Source organism: Vulpes lagopus, chromosome 22, assembly GCF_018345385.1.
Source record: "Vulpes lagopus strain Blue_001 chromosome 22, ASM1834538v1, whole genome shotgun sequence".
Classification (NCBI taxonomy): domain Eukaryota; kingdom Metazoa; phylum Chordata; class Mammalia; order Carnivora; family Canidae; genus Vulpes; species Vulpes lagopus.
Window position 1 is genome coordinate 3,613,832 of NC_054845.1, and position 18,561 is coordinate 3,632,392.

Consider the following 18,561-nt stretch of genomic DNA (forward strand, 5'->3'; position numbering starts at 1 on the left):
AAAACAAGAAATTGAATGCCAGAAAAGTGAAAGTTATGCTGCTCTCTGAAAAGGAAGAAACCTATCCATTGGAAAGGGGTTAGGATTGAGCATTTGCTGTGCTAGAATTTGTGTGTGTCTCTTGGCTGGGTTATGGTAATAATTTTATCAAATTAATGAAGTTGTATGGTTTGTAGTTTATGCATTTTCAGTGGGTTTTTCGTTTATGTAAAACTGATTATACGTTAAAAATTATTTAAGTAAAAGTAACTTGCATATAGTAAAGAGAGAGGAATTGTATGGCAAGTTAAATATAGTTGCAGAGTATAAGTTTAGTGGGCCAAGAATGGAAATATTTTAAGTCTAGAAAAATCTAATTGCTTTTATAAACTACTTTAAAAAATATCTTTCAAAGTATGTATCTTGATTTATTTGTATTATGATCCTGTTTCATTTTAATACATTATGTATTCAGATATACTATTTGTAGAGCTTAGTATAAAAAGCAGGTATTTTCTAAAAATTATAGGTGTTCAGTCTCTGTAAATATAACTTATAGGCGATGATTTTGAGAATTGCAAACAAAATTATTTTTAGGTGTAATATAATTTATACTCTGTATAAAGAATAAATCTATATTTTTTTGTTTTCAATATTGAGTGTTTAAATTGTAACTTTTAAGACATCAGCAGCAGTAATTTTGTAATTGTAACTTTAATGTACAAGTGATTGTGTTTTATATTTTTTTGTGTGTGTTTAAGTAGTCTGACATAGACATCCTTTCTGACAAATTTACAGAGATAAATGCATATATGAAAGTATAAGTATAATATTAAGCAAAGGCAATAACAATCCAAAATCAGTAATTACAATATTTATATTGTGTAAAATTACCTATCAAAAACTTGAACTCTCTTGATAATATAATTCACAGACATTATTGCTTTGCATACAGGCAAAGAACAATCTGGTCAGGCCCAAGCAATGGCTCATGTATGCTAACAGAATGGAATAAATGTAGAAAATCATGAGAGGCTTCCTACAGAATGTTACCTACTGTCAGTTTTACTTCATCTGTATGTATATATTTTTTCTATACTTCTGTTGATGAGAAACCTTACAGTCTTGACTTTCCACATTATGTCTCAGTGTCTGCTGAATACTCAATACTCTGTATATTTAATGAATACTAGTCCACAATATGCATGTAAAATAACTTAAGTCATGGTACAAAAATTAGAAACAAAAATGGATTCATATAGTTAGGCTCATAAAAATACAGCATTTGGGTACCTGTATGGTTCAGTCATTAAGTGTCTGCCTTCAGCTCAGGTCATGATCCCAGGATTATGGGATGGAGTCCAGTATTAGGCTCCCTGCTCAGTAGGGAGTCAGTCTGTTTCTCCCTCTGCCCTTCCCACAGCTCATGATCTCTTTCTCTCACTCTTTTAAACAAACAAACAAACAAACAAACAAACAAAAATACAGTGTTTATATATGACACGAATAGACAAATTGCAAACTAGAACATATACTTACATGACAGTATATAAAATATTTTCTTTCACTTATTAGGAAATTTTAGAAACCAAATGAAACATTGAAAGAAAAATAGAGAACATGAATAAGCAATTAAAACAAAAAGAAATAAGTAAATTAAAAAAATAAAAACCTTTCTAACCTAACTTATCTTTATAGAAATGTGTATTAAAACATTGGAACATATTTTTATATATCAGGAGGAGGGTTAAAGGGGAAATGATTGTCAGTATGGAGGAAGGCATGGGGAAAGAGACACATATGCATTACTGATAGATCCTTATAACAATTCTAGATAGTAATTTGGCCACTTGTATGCACTTAAAATGTAATACTTTATAACCTTTATAAATGTAAATACTTTATAACCTTCCATTTGTGGCAATATGTAATAGGCATATCATTACAAATATGCATGGATTTATCTCCTTCCGAGTTCTCTTTAAAATAGCAGCCACAATCACAAAAAAGAAATAGTCTAAATGAAGATAGTTACATTATTGGTCATAAATAGAAAGAGCTTCACAGTATTTTATTAAGAGAATTATTATCTTATTATCTTAGAAGGATGTAAAGAAGGAAGAGAAAGGGAGAGAAGAATATTTTCTATAAATACCATGAGTATGATCTTTAAACATTGTATGTGTCTGTGTGTAATTTTTATTTCAAGTAGGCTCCACACTCAAAGTGGGGCTTAAATTCATGACTGTGAGATCAAGAGTTGTATGTTTTGTTGTTGTTGTTGTTTTTGTTTTTAAGATTTTATTTATTTATTCATAGAGACAGAGGCAGAGACACAGGCAGAGGGAGAAGCAGGCTCCATGCAGGGAGCCCGACGTGGGACTCAATCCAGGGTCTTCAGGATCACGCCCTGGGCTGCAGGTGGCACTAAACCGCTGTGCCACCGGGGCTGCCCAAGAGTTGCATGTTTTACTAACTGAGCCAGCCAGGTACGCCAATATTTAATCAGGTTTATGTTTCTATGTTGTCTTTAATGAATACTGCAAAAAGTGTATTTAAAGTAAGTATTAAAAGTGTAAGTTTAATACTCACACTTACTATGTAAGTATTGAAGAGCATAGTTACTTTGATTGTAATGTATGAAACTTGTGCAATCTTTAAGGGAGTGACATTACAACTATGTTGACTATTTTCTTTTTCTATTTCTGTGTAAAGTGGTAAATACTAATAATGGTTAAAAATAAGATGATGCTCTCTTTTGCACACAGTTCTAAGAGTACTAAGATATTATACTTTAAAAAAATAGAATGAAAAATGATGACACTTCTCAAATTAGACTTCTGCCAGAAGTCTTCAAATTTCCAAATTATTATTCATAGTAGAGAATTGGGAAACATCATGTTAAATATCACCCATGTGATCTACATTTTATAGAATAAGTGGGAAAGCTTATGAAATATATACATGATACTAGTTAAAATACATTTAAAAGTTACTAAGTACCAGAAAAACTTCATGCATTCAGTTATTTAATATTCACAAAAAGCCAGGGGATTGATACAGTTATTACATCCATTACACATTTCAGAAATATGAAAACAGATAGGTTAAATAATTCAAAGATCACAAAGGCAAGAGTGGCCAAATCGGGATTTGAACTTGAGTCTCTCTGACTCAGTAACCCATTGTCTTAATTATGGCAACTCTATGGCAAAGCTAATTTATTATGAAAAAACAGAAAATCATTTTCAAGGAGTAGGTATCACTTAACAAAATACATTGGAATAAATTGGGTGGTGAATGGAGGACATTTTTATGCAGAAAATAGAAGTAAAGTACAATAAAATGTCGATTTCAGCTTCTGGCTATGGCAGATTGGCTTGCTTCAGTCCACTCTATGACAATAATAAGAAAATTCACATAAAATGAAAAAAAAGAATAAGTTCAAGGCAGTAAAATGTGTCAAGGCATTTGGACTTGACCATGAAAGCACATGTGAACTCCTCAATCCTTTCAATTAGGCTCGCCTAACTTTGCCCAAATCGCAAAATAAACAAACAAGCAATAAAAAACACTATAATGAAAATGGGCACCAATACATCCAGGTAAACACAAATTCAATTCAAGAGGAACTGAATAAAAGTGAATAGAATAAATTTTATTAGAATAAAAATGTGAGGTAAAAAATATATTGAATTAAAGCTAGTTGTATATTAAAAATAACACTTCTAAGAATAAAGTGATAATTTATCATGATATATATTACGAATATTCAGTATCCACTCCAACATTGATATATATTGGGAAATCACCTCAATGCATTCCAACTAGACATTTAGAGAAATTCTGAATAAATGATTAAGCAAGCTAACAACTGATGCAGACTTTCTGGATTTGAATATAGATATCTAATAGAAATACACTGGATTAGTGTTCTAACTAATGCATGAGCCTACACTATTAATTAGATAAAATATTTTAAATATTGATATAATAAGCAAATTTAGATTTATTCAGTGATTCTAATTTATGCAAATCTACTTGGTTAATGGCATTCTTTTTTAAAAGATTTTATTTATCCGAGAGTGAGACAGAGATGGCAACAGAAAGCATAAGCAGGGAGGAGAGAGAGAGAAAGTGGGGAGCCTGTGATATATTTCACTTAATATTTATTGTGATACTTCAAATAGTAATGCATCACAATGTTTTCTTGTTATAAAATAATCTGCCTTTGAGAATGACATGCTGGAATGTAATACATATATTTTCTCTTATAGCTTCTGCAATGTTTGTGGTAATACCAAAATTGGTGCATGTTAAATATATAAAATCTATTTTGAATATTTCCTTCAGAGTCGAGTCATCGGTAAGGCCACTAGGCATGTATATGTGTGTGTGTTTCTAGTATTCCATGAGTTTGTGTTAGTTTATCTCTTCAGTATAATAGTTAAATTTATCGGTAAGCCAATCTTGGAGATTCCTAGATGTACCAATTCAACATGTCTGAAAGTTGAAGCAATACCTAATCAATGAAAATTTTGAAAGGGGAGTATTAATCATAGGAACTCTAACTTCAGATCCCAAGTAAAAAGCCCTGAAAACTAGCTCCAGTTTTGATTAATGCACCCTTGAAGCATTCTCATCCAAATCTTTCAGTTTACAGGTAAGTAAACTAAAGCAAAATAAAATTAATGAACTGCTTAAGACTAGAAACCTAAATTAAAAAATAGTATGTGGAAAGAATATGTTTTCTCTTTGGTGATACTGTTCAGAAGGGAAATATATTTTATTGAAGAAGTTAATACTTGGAAATGAACTCAACAACTTAGTAGGAGGTATTGGATGAAATATACTACATAAAGAAGAAAACGGCTGCAGTGTTTAAGTCTTATGGAGAGGCCTGCCCAGAACACAGCTCCCCAGCGGGGTGGGTGGTTGAGACAAAACTGTGCAGGTCTCATAGTAAAAGATGAATTCTCACCGGGTTAACGATATGCTGAGAAAAGCCATTTAAAAATAAAGTAAACTGCAAAGACCAACAAATTAATGACCTAACTATCTCAATTCTGGAAGAAAGCCCAAAAAATGTTTGGTAGCAGTTTGTATTACAGAAATAGGTAATAACAAAAAGGAATGTAGCTAGGCTATAAATAGGGAAAAAAAATGTACTTAACCCAAGAGTACTTCTTGGGTTTTGTGGTCTGTTTATAACCCACTGATAAAGAGGTAGTCTGTGTAAAAACTGCCTGTTAAAATTGAGACTTTTATGGGCTCAATAATTTTCTAAACAATACATCATACTACACATCACATTAATAACAGTAGTATTATCCTTCTCTAGCTAAAATTACAGTGACATAAAATGGATGTTTAGGTTCAGAATGACAATCCAAAGGACTGTAAATGTTTGTTGTTCAATAAAAGTACCATTTTCTTTATTATACTGAACTATCCAAGAGAAAAACTGAATAACAAATACAAAAAACGAATGTCAAAAAATTAATAAGCATTATTTGAAAAATATATCTTTCAGTCATTTTCATCAGTATCGATCATAATGACATATTTATTAAATGTTTTAGTTGATAAAATAATGATATGCATTACCTTAATATCGTTTAATTCATATCCTCTGTAAAAGATAACTTACTAAAACCTTATTTGATAGTAATGGCAACATCATTATTGACCCATTTACACAGACATTTACACAGCCAAATGATATATTTCAAATACTACCATTTGACGGTTTTTTCCCTAGTCTCAAAAGTTATACCACTCACAGAAAAGTAGGGCCAAAATAATAAAACTCACGTAAAACCAACCAGAAATGCAGCAGGGAAAACCAATAAGAAATAGATAATCTGTGGGGAGCAGCTACACAATAGGAATCAGAGACAAGCAAGGAGTAGAAATTGAGAAAAATCCTCTGACAAACTAAGTCACATACTCTGAAAACAGGATATTATTATGAGAATTTCAAGCTTTGGTACAATGCAGATAAACAGATTTTGAATCCAGTTCAACCCTGACTCTATTCAGACAGCCCACATAGTACAAGTGTAGCAGAGAGATGTGTGCATGTCCAAGAATATGCATTTACTTCAGCTTCAACTCTCCAAAACACTATGTTTGATTTTCAATTAAAAAAAAAAACACATGCAACATGAGACACATTTTGTGACTCCAAGACACGTACAAACAATAGCAAATACTTATTTATGTTGGTTGTACCAGAGCCTGTTCTAATTGTTTTCTTTTTCTTTTTCTTAAAGTTATTTATTTATTTATTTATTTATTTATTTATTTATTTATTTATGTATTTATGTATTTTTAAGAGACACACAGAGAGAGGCAGAGACACAAGCAAAAGGAGAAGCAGTCTCCATGCAGGGAGCCCAATGTGGGACTCAATCCCCACGCCCCAGGGTCACCCCCTGGGCCAAAGGCAGATGATCAACTTCTAAGCCACCCAGGCATTCTGATTTAACATTTTTAAAATATTTTATTTATTTATTTGACAGAAAGAGAGAGAAAGCACAAGCAGGAGGAGCAGGAGGGGGAGAAGCAGGCTGTCCGCTGAGCAGGGAGCCCTACATGGGGCTCGGTCCCAGGACCTTGGGATCCTGACCTGAGCCTGAGGCAGATGCTTAACCTGCTGAGCCACCCAGGAGCCCTGCATTTAATACTTAGGATACCTGTGTCAACTACCAGTGATTATCATCTCTACTTCGCAGATGGGAAACCTGAGGCAGAGAGAAGTGAAGCATCTTGCCCACGGGCCCAGAGCTGGTAAACTGCCTATATGGATTCCCAATCTAGGTTGTGTGTACCAAGAATCCATGTTCTCAGCTGCCTTGCGATCCTTCTTGTCACTCCTCCTAAATATGAAAACATGAAGTATCCAACCTTCTGCCATAATACAGTTACAGAGAGAACATTATGTGACATCATTTCTGATATGATAATATAGAGGTAACTGGGAAAAGCCTTTAATGAAATTATACATTATATTAGGTTAATTAAATGTACCTTAAGAAGGAAAGGTGGTACTTTTTTTAGTACAAAAAGAGGAAATCACTAATGGGCTAAATAAAATATTTATGAAGTTAGTATTAAACTGTCTTATTTAATTGTCTTCACTGACTTGACTAATTTTGTTTCTGGTAAATTACACTTTAAACTGTTGTTATTTTTAGTAGCTCTTAAATAAGATATTCTAATGAATGAAATTTGGCAACCAACACGAATAAATAAGCACATGTACCTCCATATTTTTAAACAGTTGAGATGGGTTTCTGAGATATAAATTTAACTATATTTTGAGTTGATAACATACAGGGACTTTACTCTTAATCCAAAAGTATATACCCAGATATACTCCCAGTATGTGGTATGGGATCAAGAGATATTCTGGAAATGTTAAGAAAATTCCATTATTTTAAAGATTTTTTAGCAACAATGCCACAGACTCTAGGTTTGAAATGGGCATCAAATAACATTCTAATGCACCCAGATTTTATAGCAAATTATTCGGATTTTATTCTAACGTCTCAAGACATTCAAGGAAGCTAGTTTATTTGTAATCACACTTAAAAATAATTTTTTAAAGATTTTACTTATTTGGTCATGAGAGACACACACACAGAGAGGCAGAGACATCGGCAGAGAGAGAAGTAGGCTTTCTGTGGGGAGCCCGCTGTGGAACTGGATCCTCAGACTCCAGGATCATGACCTGAACCAAAGGCTGGCAACTGAGCCACCCAGGTGTCCTTTAAAAAAATAATTTAGGTTAAATTACATATTCATGAAATTCCTTTCTTAAAAACAACTTCCAACTGTAAGACTATTCCGAACAATAAACTGAAAATTTTCAAGTAAATACAACATTTTATGAAAATGTAAAATCTTATAAATATAAGCAAACAAAATTAACTTATCCTTAAATTTTGGCTTGGAGTTCAGCTCTACTACAAGTGTTCTTTTTGTACTGCCCAAGAACATTTTAGATTTAAAAAATAGAAACCAATCCAAGCAACCCTTAAAGAAGAAGCCAGATAAAATGAGTGCACACTACACACACACACACATACACAGTGGGGCAAAGCAAAGGGGAAAGGTGTTTAAAGATACCTTGTCATCTCATGAAAAAAAAAAAGGCTATGGGTGGGAAATGCAGTGGGGCCAGCTGAGACACTTTGGGTGGAAAGCCACTGGGACCTGACATCTAATTTCTCAAACATTCTCTGTGAAATGTCTCATCTCATCTACATCATTCTCTCCGCAAACTGGATTTCTTTTCTCTGTAATCTCATCAGGAAATGTCTATTCCAATAAAATTCAGGATTGCATTTTCTCTCAAGTTTAATATTATTAGAGAATGACTAGGTTCTCAATCAGCAAACCAAATTCCCAGGAGACAATATCTGCCTGGCCAACGTCGCTCATTTGTCCACTTGAATTTCAGCTCTCAGGAGAAAGAGGGCCTAACTGGCATCGGTAAACATGAGGACAGAGGCCCTGCCTATGAGGGTAGGGGCAAAACCACACATAAAGTCTTTCTTAGCTATTAACATATTTAAAAGAGCTTTTTCACTGTTTTACAGTGTGATATGCATGGGGAAACTGAATTAAAAATGAATTTAAGTCAGTTTTTAGAATAAATAGAGGAGGAACAATTAGTTGATAGAATAATTTGAACATTTCAGTGAAGGTTCTTTAGAGAACTTGGGAAAAAAATGAAATTTAAAATCCGCTTACCGTAAACAAGGAAAATGTGTAGCAGTTGCTAATCACTTTCACTTCATTGTACCTAAAAGGTGATCAATAATATTTCTTAATGAAAAGAATTTTTTTAATTTAAATTCAATTAGCCAACATAAAGTACATACTTAGTTTCAGACACAGTGTTCAGTGATTTACCAACTGCGTGTAACACCCAGTGCCCTCCTTAATGCTCCTTGTCACCTAATTACCCCAGCCCCCCACCCACCTCCCAAGGAACAGAAATTTCATTGGATTTTATTCCTCAGGAATTTATGGGCTCCTTTACTGTCATTCAAATAGGAAGTAATTGAAGTCAATGTGAAGGTAAAAGTATTTAAAAGTGACCACTAATTGTTTCACACCTTCTTTGTTACACCTTTGTCAAGAAATCAAATGAAATATCTACTGTGTGTCTATAAATTAGACATAAGAAGGATTGGTAGTTCAAGTTTTTTTATATTTAATTACTATTTTATAGATTTTATAGTTTTTTATTTTATAGTTTTTATTTTGTTAATTTATTTTATAGATTTCATCATGAAACGGAAAATTTCAAATCTAGAAACTACAAGAATTCATTGATATAAAACTTTTTTTTTTTTCCTCAGTGAGTGGAGATTCTGAGTTGACTTAGGCTTTCCTTACCTTACAGGAGTTTAATTAATATTTTAATTGACTACTTCCAAAATTTGCATTTAAAGCCATTTCTTTTCTATAGCTAAAGAGCTATAAATTGTTGCTTCTGGTAAGCAAAGGAATACTCAAATGTGTATTCTCCCAAACTTTGTTTGTAAAATATTAACACATTTTACTTCAAAAGAGAAAAAAGAATATTCAGAAAATAATGGATAGTGTAACTGAAATCACGCTGGAAAAGAACTGTGTTGCAAAGATAGACAACTTCAACTCAAATTATCTTCAAAATGGCCTTTTAAGTGTGATGGGGAACCAAGGGCTAGCTGAGGACAAAGCACAAGCTGATGTCCCACAAAGGACCCCCACCGGGGTGGTTAAGTGTGAGTTCCTAGAAGCTTCCAACTGTCTTAAAGTTAATGCCTTGCTAGAAGGAAAAACAATCTTTAACTTGACAATGGCAAGGCCTCCAGTACCTGGAGGTCTTCCTTTGCAGATGAAAGTCTTTTTGAAATCTCCCTTTTCCTTACCTCCCCCGGCCCCCAGGTACACAATCAGCCACCCCCACTAGCCCTGGGCAGCAGCTCCTCCTGACCATGGGTCCTGTCCCTGTGCTTTAGTAAAACCAACATTTTGCACCAAAGACGTCTCAATAATTCTTTCTTGGTCGTCGGCTCCGGACCTCACCTATATTCCAAAACTTCATCAAGTGCAATTACGATATAATACAAATAAAACACATACACAGGATACTTATTTCAGACATATAAACTACATCTCAAAAAATAGAATTTCCCTTTGTTATAATTGAGATTTTTTTTTTGTTGTTTTGATCTGTGTTTTGCAAATTTCTTATAAGCAAAAAGAACTTTCGGTAGCCATGCTGATAAACCTTTTGATTAGGGTATGGAGTCCATGTAATTTATCAATATATCCTATTAAGTTCTTCTTTTTATATCTTTAATTCTATAAAAATCCAGTCTGAATATAAGAGTCTCGATGCATTATTGGGACAAATCTAGTACCTTCCATTTGTTTGAACAAATAACTCATTATACCGATAGAAAAACAGCCACAACTGCTATGATATTTTACTTGCTGGATCTAAACCTTTCAGTCATACCCACCTAATGTTAGGTCAGTGCCACTGCATTGCTGTCAGGTCACCTCATTTATTTCATCCTCTTAAGTTCTAGCCTGCATTTACTTACATATGGCACAAAACTCTATTTGGCTACATTTAGAATCATTGTGGAGCTTTAAGAAATGTCCCTGCCTGGCTCATAGCCCTAGAATTTCTTTTTTTTTTTTTTTCTTTTTTTTTAAATTTATTTATGATAGTCAGAGAGAGAGAGAGGCAGAGACACAGGCAGAGGGAGAAGCAGGCTCCATGCAGGGAGCCCGATGTGGGACTCGATCCCAGGTCTCCAGGATCGCGCCCTGGGCCAAAGGCAGGCGCCAAACCGCTGCGCCACCCAGGGATCCCCATAGCCCTAGAATTTCTAAGGGATCTCACATGTTTCCTGACGTTATGGTTTATGAACACTCCGAGGGTGAGTCTAATACACAACCAAGCATGACAATCACTTCAACACTAAGCAAAATGCTTACATTTACAATATGAATTTTCAGAATATGTTTCAAAATACCACTGATTTTCTAATTATTCTTCTACATGTGAAACAAAGGAAATATTTTTCATTTTTTTTAATTAACAACTTTATTAGATATCAGTCACATACCATAAAATTCGTGTTTTTGAAGTATATATTTATTTAGTAGTTTTTAGTACATTCAGAGTTGGACAACCATTACTCCCATCTAAGTTCAGAGTAGTTTCACCACCCAGAAAAGAAACCCCATGCCCCTGAGCAACCACTCTGCCTTCTGTTCCTCCCCCACCCTCTAGTAAACACACATTCATTTTTTTGTTTCAGTGAATTTGCCTATTCTGGACATTTTATATAAATTAAGTCATGTAATATGTAGTTTTTTTGTCATTTGGTTGTTTCATTAAGGATGATCTTTTTAAGATTAATCTTATTTTAAAACATGCCAGTACTTCATTTAGGTGTTGATATAATATGTCAATGTATAAATATATTGTATTTTGTCCATTTGCTGGTTGATGGACATTTTTTTTTTTTCCATTTTGGTTAGTGGCAGGTTTGCTTTTTCAAATAATGCTCCTGTTGACATTAGTGTACAGGTTTCTGTGTGGACATATTTTAATTTGCTTGCATATATACCTAGGATTATACTTGCTGAGTCATGTGGTGATTCTTTATAAAACTTTTTGAGCAACTTCCAACCTGTTTCCTCCAGCAAATAAATAATTTTGTATTCTCATCAGCAATGTATGAAGGATCCATTATCACCACATTCTCTCTAACACTTGGGATTATCTTTTTTTTTTATATATTATCCACTCTAGCAGTATCTTATTAAAGCTTTACCTTACATTCCCTTAATGACTAATGATATTGAACATCTTTTCATGTGCTTCTTGGTCATTTCTACGTCTTCCTTAGAGAAAGTCTATTCAGATATTTTGCCTATTTTTTTTTTATTTTGCTTATTTAAAAGTTATTTATCTTTTCATTTTTGAGTTGTAAGGGTTCTTTATGTAATCTTGATAAAATCCTTATCAGATGTGGGATTTGCAAATATGTTTTCTCATTCCTACAGTGATCTTTTCTTTCTTCATGATGTCCTTCTAATCATGAATATTTTTAAATTTTAGGAAGTCCAGTTTCTCTATATATTTTTGCCATTTGTGATTTTTGTGTTATATCTAAACTCAATCTAAAGTAATAAAGACTTAATCCTTGTTCTTTAGTTTTAGTTTTCTCCCCCCCGCCACAAAGCTTAATGATATATAAATTACAAGCAACATTGTGATAAATGAATTTAAGGTATACAACATAAATATACATATATATTATTTGATATATTTATATAAAAATATATTATTTTATATATTTATATATTTACTTTTATATAAATATTATATGTAAATATAATATAATACTACTTGTATAAATAGTTACATATTTATTTTTATATATAACAACTTATATATAAATATATAAAATAACATATATATAAAATCCCACTTAATTATGATCTATTAGTAAACACACAAATGTCAATAGTTACAGTTTTTTATGGTGAAAACTTCTAAAATCTACTCTCTTAGCAACTTTCAAATATGCAATAAATATACTTAATTATAGTCATCATGCTGTACATTCCTTCACCTGAATTACTCATCAGATAGCTGGGAATTTGTATCCATTGACCATCTTCACCACCCTATTCCCTTAGCCACCAAATTTGTTCTCTATATGAGTTAGTTATTTTATATTTCATATAAAAATGAGATCATAAAGTATTTGTCTTTCTTTGTCTAACATTTCACTTAACATAATGCCTTCAAGACTCATCCATGTTGGCACAAATGGCAAAATTTCTATTTTCATGGCCAAATAATATTCCAGTGTGTGCATTTGTGTGTGTGTATCACACTTTCTTTTTTTTTTTTTTTTTTTTTGCTTATTTGTAAGTTGAAACATAGGGGACACCTCGCTGGCTCAGTTGGTTAGGCAACTGCGTTTGGCTCAGGTAGTGATCCCAGGGTCCTGGGATCGAGCCTGCATCTGGCTCCTTGCTCAGTGGAGAACCTGCTTCTCCCTCTGCACCTCCCCCTCAAAATGCTCTTTCTCTCACTCTGCTCTCTCTAAGTGTTAAATAAAATAATAATTATATATACATATATATATATAATTAAATTGTTTATATACCTTGACTATTGAAAAAATGTAATGCTGCAATGAACATAGAGATTCAGATATCTTGAGACAGTGATCTCATTTTCCTTGGATATAAATACCCAGAAGTGAGGACTCCTGGGTGGCTCAGCAGTTGAGCATCTGCCTTTGGCCCAGGGTATGATCCTAGAGTCCCAGGATCGAGTCTCATATGGGCTCCCTGCATGTAGCCGCTCCTCCCTCTGCCTGTGTCTCTGCCTCTCTCTCTCTCTGTGTTTCTCATAAATAAAATCTTTTAAATAAATAATAAATAGATAAATAAATAAATAAATATCCAGAAGTGGAATTGTTGGATCATATGTTAGGTCTATTTTTAATTTTTTGAGGAACTCTCACATTGTTTTCCATAGTGGCCACATCACTTTGCAGTACTACCAACAGTGTACAAATGTTCCCTTTTCTCCCATTCCTTGTCAGCATTTATCTCTCACCTTTTTGATATTAGACATGCTAACAGGCATGAGATGATATCTAATTCTGGTTTTGATTTGTATCTCTCTAATGATTAGTGATGTTGAGTACCTTTTCATGTACTTTTTGACCACACATATGTCTTTGGAAAAATGTCAGTTCATGCACTTTGCCCATTTTTCAACTGGATTATTTGTATATTTGCTATTGAGTTCCCCAAATATTTTGGATATTAAACAATTGTCAGATATGTGGTTTACAAGCATTTTCTTTCATCCCAGGAGTTTCTTTTTCATTTTGTTGATTATTTTACTATGTATGTGCTTTTTATTTGATATAGCCCTACTTGTTTACTTTTGCTTTTTATTGCTTGTGCTTTGAATAGCACATCCATAAAATCATTGTTAAAACCAGTGTCAAAGAGATTTTTCTCTATGTTTTCTTCTGGGAGTTTTATGGTATCAGGTTTTACATTTATGTCTTTAATTCATTTGAGTTAATTTTTGTGAATGGTAAAAGATAGGAGTCCACCTTCATTTGTGTGTGTGTGTGTGTGTGTGTGTGAGTTTTTGCACACCATTTATTGAAGAAACCGTTTCCTCCACTGAGTATTCTTGGCTCCCTTATAAAATACTAACTAACCATACATTCATGGGTTTAGTTCTGGGCTCTCTATTTTGTTCCATTAATATATGTGTTTCTACACCAGCAGCATAAGATTTATTACTATAGCTGTGTGGTATAGTTTGAAATGAGGAAGTGTGATGTATCAAGCTTTGCTCTTCTTTTTCTGGAATGCTTTGACTATTTGGGGTCTTTCATGGTTCCCTATGAATTTCAAGGCTGTTTGTTTCCTCCCAATTTCTACAAAAGACACCATGTTTATCTTGATAGGGAATGCATTGAATCTATAATTTGAGTATCATGGACGTTTTAATATTAATTCCTCCAATCCAAGAATAAGGGATATTGTCCCTTTTATTTGAATCTTTGATTTCTTTTATCAATATATTATAGTTCTCAGTTTATAAATCTTTCACCCTCTTGGTTAAGTTTATCCCCAAGCACTTTATTCCTTACTATGATAATGTGAATGGGATTGTATTCTTAATTTCTCTTTCAGATGTTTTATTGTTAGTTTATATATATGCATACTACTTTTGTATACTAATTTTGTATTCTGCAAATTTACTGCATTCAATTTTTGATGGAGTTTTTGAAACTTTTGGTATATAAAATCATGTTATTTGCAAACAGAGACAATATTGCTTCTTCCTTTCTAAATCAGATGCCTTCTATTTCTTTTTCTTCCTGAATTTCCTAAGACTTCCAGTACTCTACTGAATAGGAGAGGTGAGACTGTGTACTCTTATTCTGTTCCTGATCTTAGAGAAAAAGCTTTCTGCCTCTCATCATACTCAGGTATGATGGTAGCTGTGGGCTTGTCAACTTTATTATGTGAAAGTATGTTCCATCTCTACCAAATCAATTGAGAGTTTTTATCATGAATGGATGTTGAATTTTGTCAAATGCTGTTTTTCATCTATTGAGATCGTCATGTGCTTTTTATATTTTATTCTAGAATATGATTGTGATGTATCACATTCACTGATTGCATACGTTGGCTCGGCCTTGTTATCCCATAGGTGAATCCCACTTAATTATGGTATTTAGTCATTTTAATATGCTGTTGAATTCAGTTTTCTAGGAATCTGTTGAGAATTTTTACATCAATATTCACCAAAGATACTGCCCTGTAGTTTTCTTGTAATATCCCTATCTGACAGTATCAGTGCAATGCTGGCCCTGTAAAATGAACTTGGGAATGTTGTGTCCTCTTCAATTTGGTATTAGTTCTTTAAATATTTGGTAGTATTCACCAGTGAAACTATCTGGCCCTGAGCTTTTATGTTGGGGAAGATTTTTTAATTCAATCTCCTTACTTGTTATTAGTCTGTTCAGGTTTTCTTTTTTTTCATAATTTGGTCTTAGTAGACTGTATGTTTCTAGGAATTTATCAATTTTTTTCTAAATTATCCAGTCAGCTGGTATATAATTGTTCCTAGTAGTTGTTATCATATAATCCTGATTTTTTATGTGTCTCTGTGTTTCTGGCAGCTCAACGTGATCGTCCATTTTTTCTTTTCATCTGCCTACATTTATGTCTTGCAATGAAATTCTATTCTTCCTTTACTCTTCCTTATGTCCATTTATCTCATTTAAAATGTTTGCTTTGATTATTTCATTTTATTTTACTCTTGTGACTAATATTGTTTTTCATTGGCTACCTCTCAGAATATTTCAGTGTTGTTTCCCTGAATACCTACTAAAATCTTGATGATCAACTTTAAATATGCCAGTCTAGTAATTGTTTCCCTTTTCTGTTTAGGTTTTGTTTTAATTTATGTAGAAACAGAATTTTGGCTCATCTTAAAGTAGTTTTTTTCAAATTTACTGATTACATTGTTGATTGGTATATATCACTACCATATCTTTAGACCCTTTCTTTTTTTTTTAAGATTTTATTTATTTATTCATGACAGACACACACACACAGAGAGAGAGAGAGAGAAGCAGAGACACAGGCAGAGGGAGAAGCAGGCTCCATGCAGGGAGACCGACATGGGACTCGATTCTGGGTCTCCAGGATCACATCCCAGGCTGAAGGTGGCACTGAACCAGTGGGCCACTGGGGATGCCCAGACTCTTTCTTCTTTAAAGAGGATCTTAACTATTGTCTCCTTGATTATAGACTGAACTGAGTCCTTTCGAAATAACAGAATATCAGAAGGGAAAAATAGCAATTTTGAAATGGAGAAACCTGGCAGATACTGAATCAAATGATCAGGTTAACGTTAATAGTATTGTCATGTGAATTTCATATGCACATTGCCTCTGTAGAAGTTTTTTTCCCAAATTATGACTTCAATATATTCATTTAAAAATATCAAACAAACCAAAGATCAAAGGACATTCTACAAAATATCTGACCAAAATACCAAAAGGAAAAGGAAAGACTGAAAAATTATCACAGTTCGGGAGAGACTAAGAAACATGATTACTAACTGCAGTGTGGTATCTTGATTTGAATCCTGAAACAGAATAAAAATATTATTGAAAAAGTGCTAAAGTATCAAAAAGTCTATAGTCAGTAGTAGCATAATGATGTTAATTTCTTAGTTTTGATAAATATAACATGCATCTGTTGATAATAGTATTAGAGGAAGCTAGATGAAAACTGGAGGGGAATATCTCACACTCTCTGTAACATTCGTAAGACCTACAATGATCTAAGCATAATTTTTTATTTATTTATTTATTTATTTATTTATTTATTTATTTATTTATTTTTAAAGATTCATTTATTTATTTATGGAAAACACAGAGAGAAGGAGGCAGATACACAGGCAGAGCGAGAGGGAGAAGCAGGCCCCATGCAGGGAGCCCGACATGGGATTCGATCCTGGGTCTCCAGGATCTCACCCTGGGCTGAAGGCAGGCGCCAAACTGCTGAGCCACCATGGATCCCCTAAGAAAAAATTTTTAAAGTGAATAATACCATATCCACAATTGGATATTCTTTGATTTTTAAGGATTCGACTTTTTACTGTAGTATGAATGCACAAAAGTTTAATATATACATATGATAGGATTTGTGGTAGAATTTGAAAGTTGGTTATAAAAATTACATGGAATAATAAATCCCAAGACTTTGTTGAGAAAAGGATATATAACCTATAATATGTATATATGTGTATGTATACCCATAAAGATATATTAATCTACTCACATATAATGTATATTTTACAAAGTACAAAATCGTAATTACAAAATTACAATATTCACAGAAATATATAGAATTATTAATTATATATTTAATAATCATATATAATTATGTATGGACACAAAGTTCATACAATATTTGAGACACTAAAGTATAGTTATAGGAAAGGTTGATTATATGGGATTTGATCTCTGCTGACTAATGCAACTTTAGCTTGCACCATTGTCCTCTTTATTTCCTACTCTCCTGGCCCCTGACCTTAGAATTGGCCAATGTCTTTCCCATCAACCTTGTTTAGTATTCCTGGAATAATTACTACTTCATCTTCTTAAATCCAACTCACTCTTCCAGCTTTAAATAATTACCAATTTCTTGAGTCTTTTTCTAATATCTGGGTGGATAAGGACTTATATTTTATAAACCTATTATTTTTCCTTTGTAATACTTGCAAAAATTGCAATTTTGTCCTTATTTATGTAGGTATCTTCTAAAGATGTAACAGCCCATATTAGTTTGTGAGGACTGTCACAACAAAATACCACACAATGGATGGCTTAAATGGCAGGGACGTATTTTCTTACAGTTGTGGAGGCTAGAAGCTCAAGATCATGATAGGTGTGGTCATGTTTGGGCTTTTGGACAATTGCTTTCTTGTTATGTTCTCACATTGTCTTTCCAGTGCATGCAACCTTCATATTTCTTTATCTTCTTCTAAGTACACCAGTCATATTTGATTAAGGCCCAACCTAATGGACTCATTTTAATTTGATCACCTCTTATAGAGATTTTACTTTACCAAATATGGTAATATTCTGAAATACTAAAGGTTGGAACTACAGCATATAAATTTTGGAAGGATACAATTCAGCCCATAACATTCCCCATTTTATTTAGCTTTATGAGATGTGGTCCATGCCTGTCTTGTCCATATTTTTATGTAATCTTTTTAATGAATGAATGGAGAATGTACAAATGAACATTGCTACATAGGTGGAAGTGAGTTACGGCTTTACTTTTATTTATAATATGGTCTAAATCAAGCTGACTGTATCAATCTATAAGCAATTGAACAGCCTAATCAGGTAGAAATATATTCACAATCTAAGGTAATGATAGTCATTTTGAGGTTAACTATAATATTAATGTCACTAAGGTGAC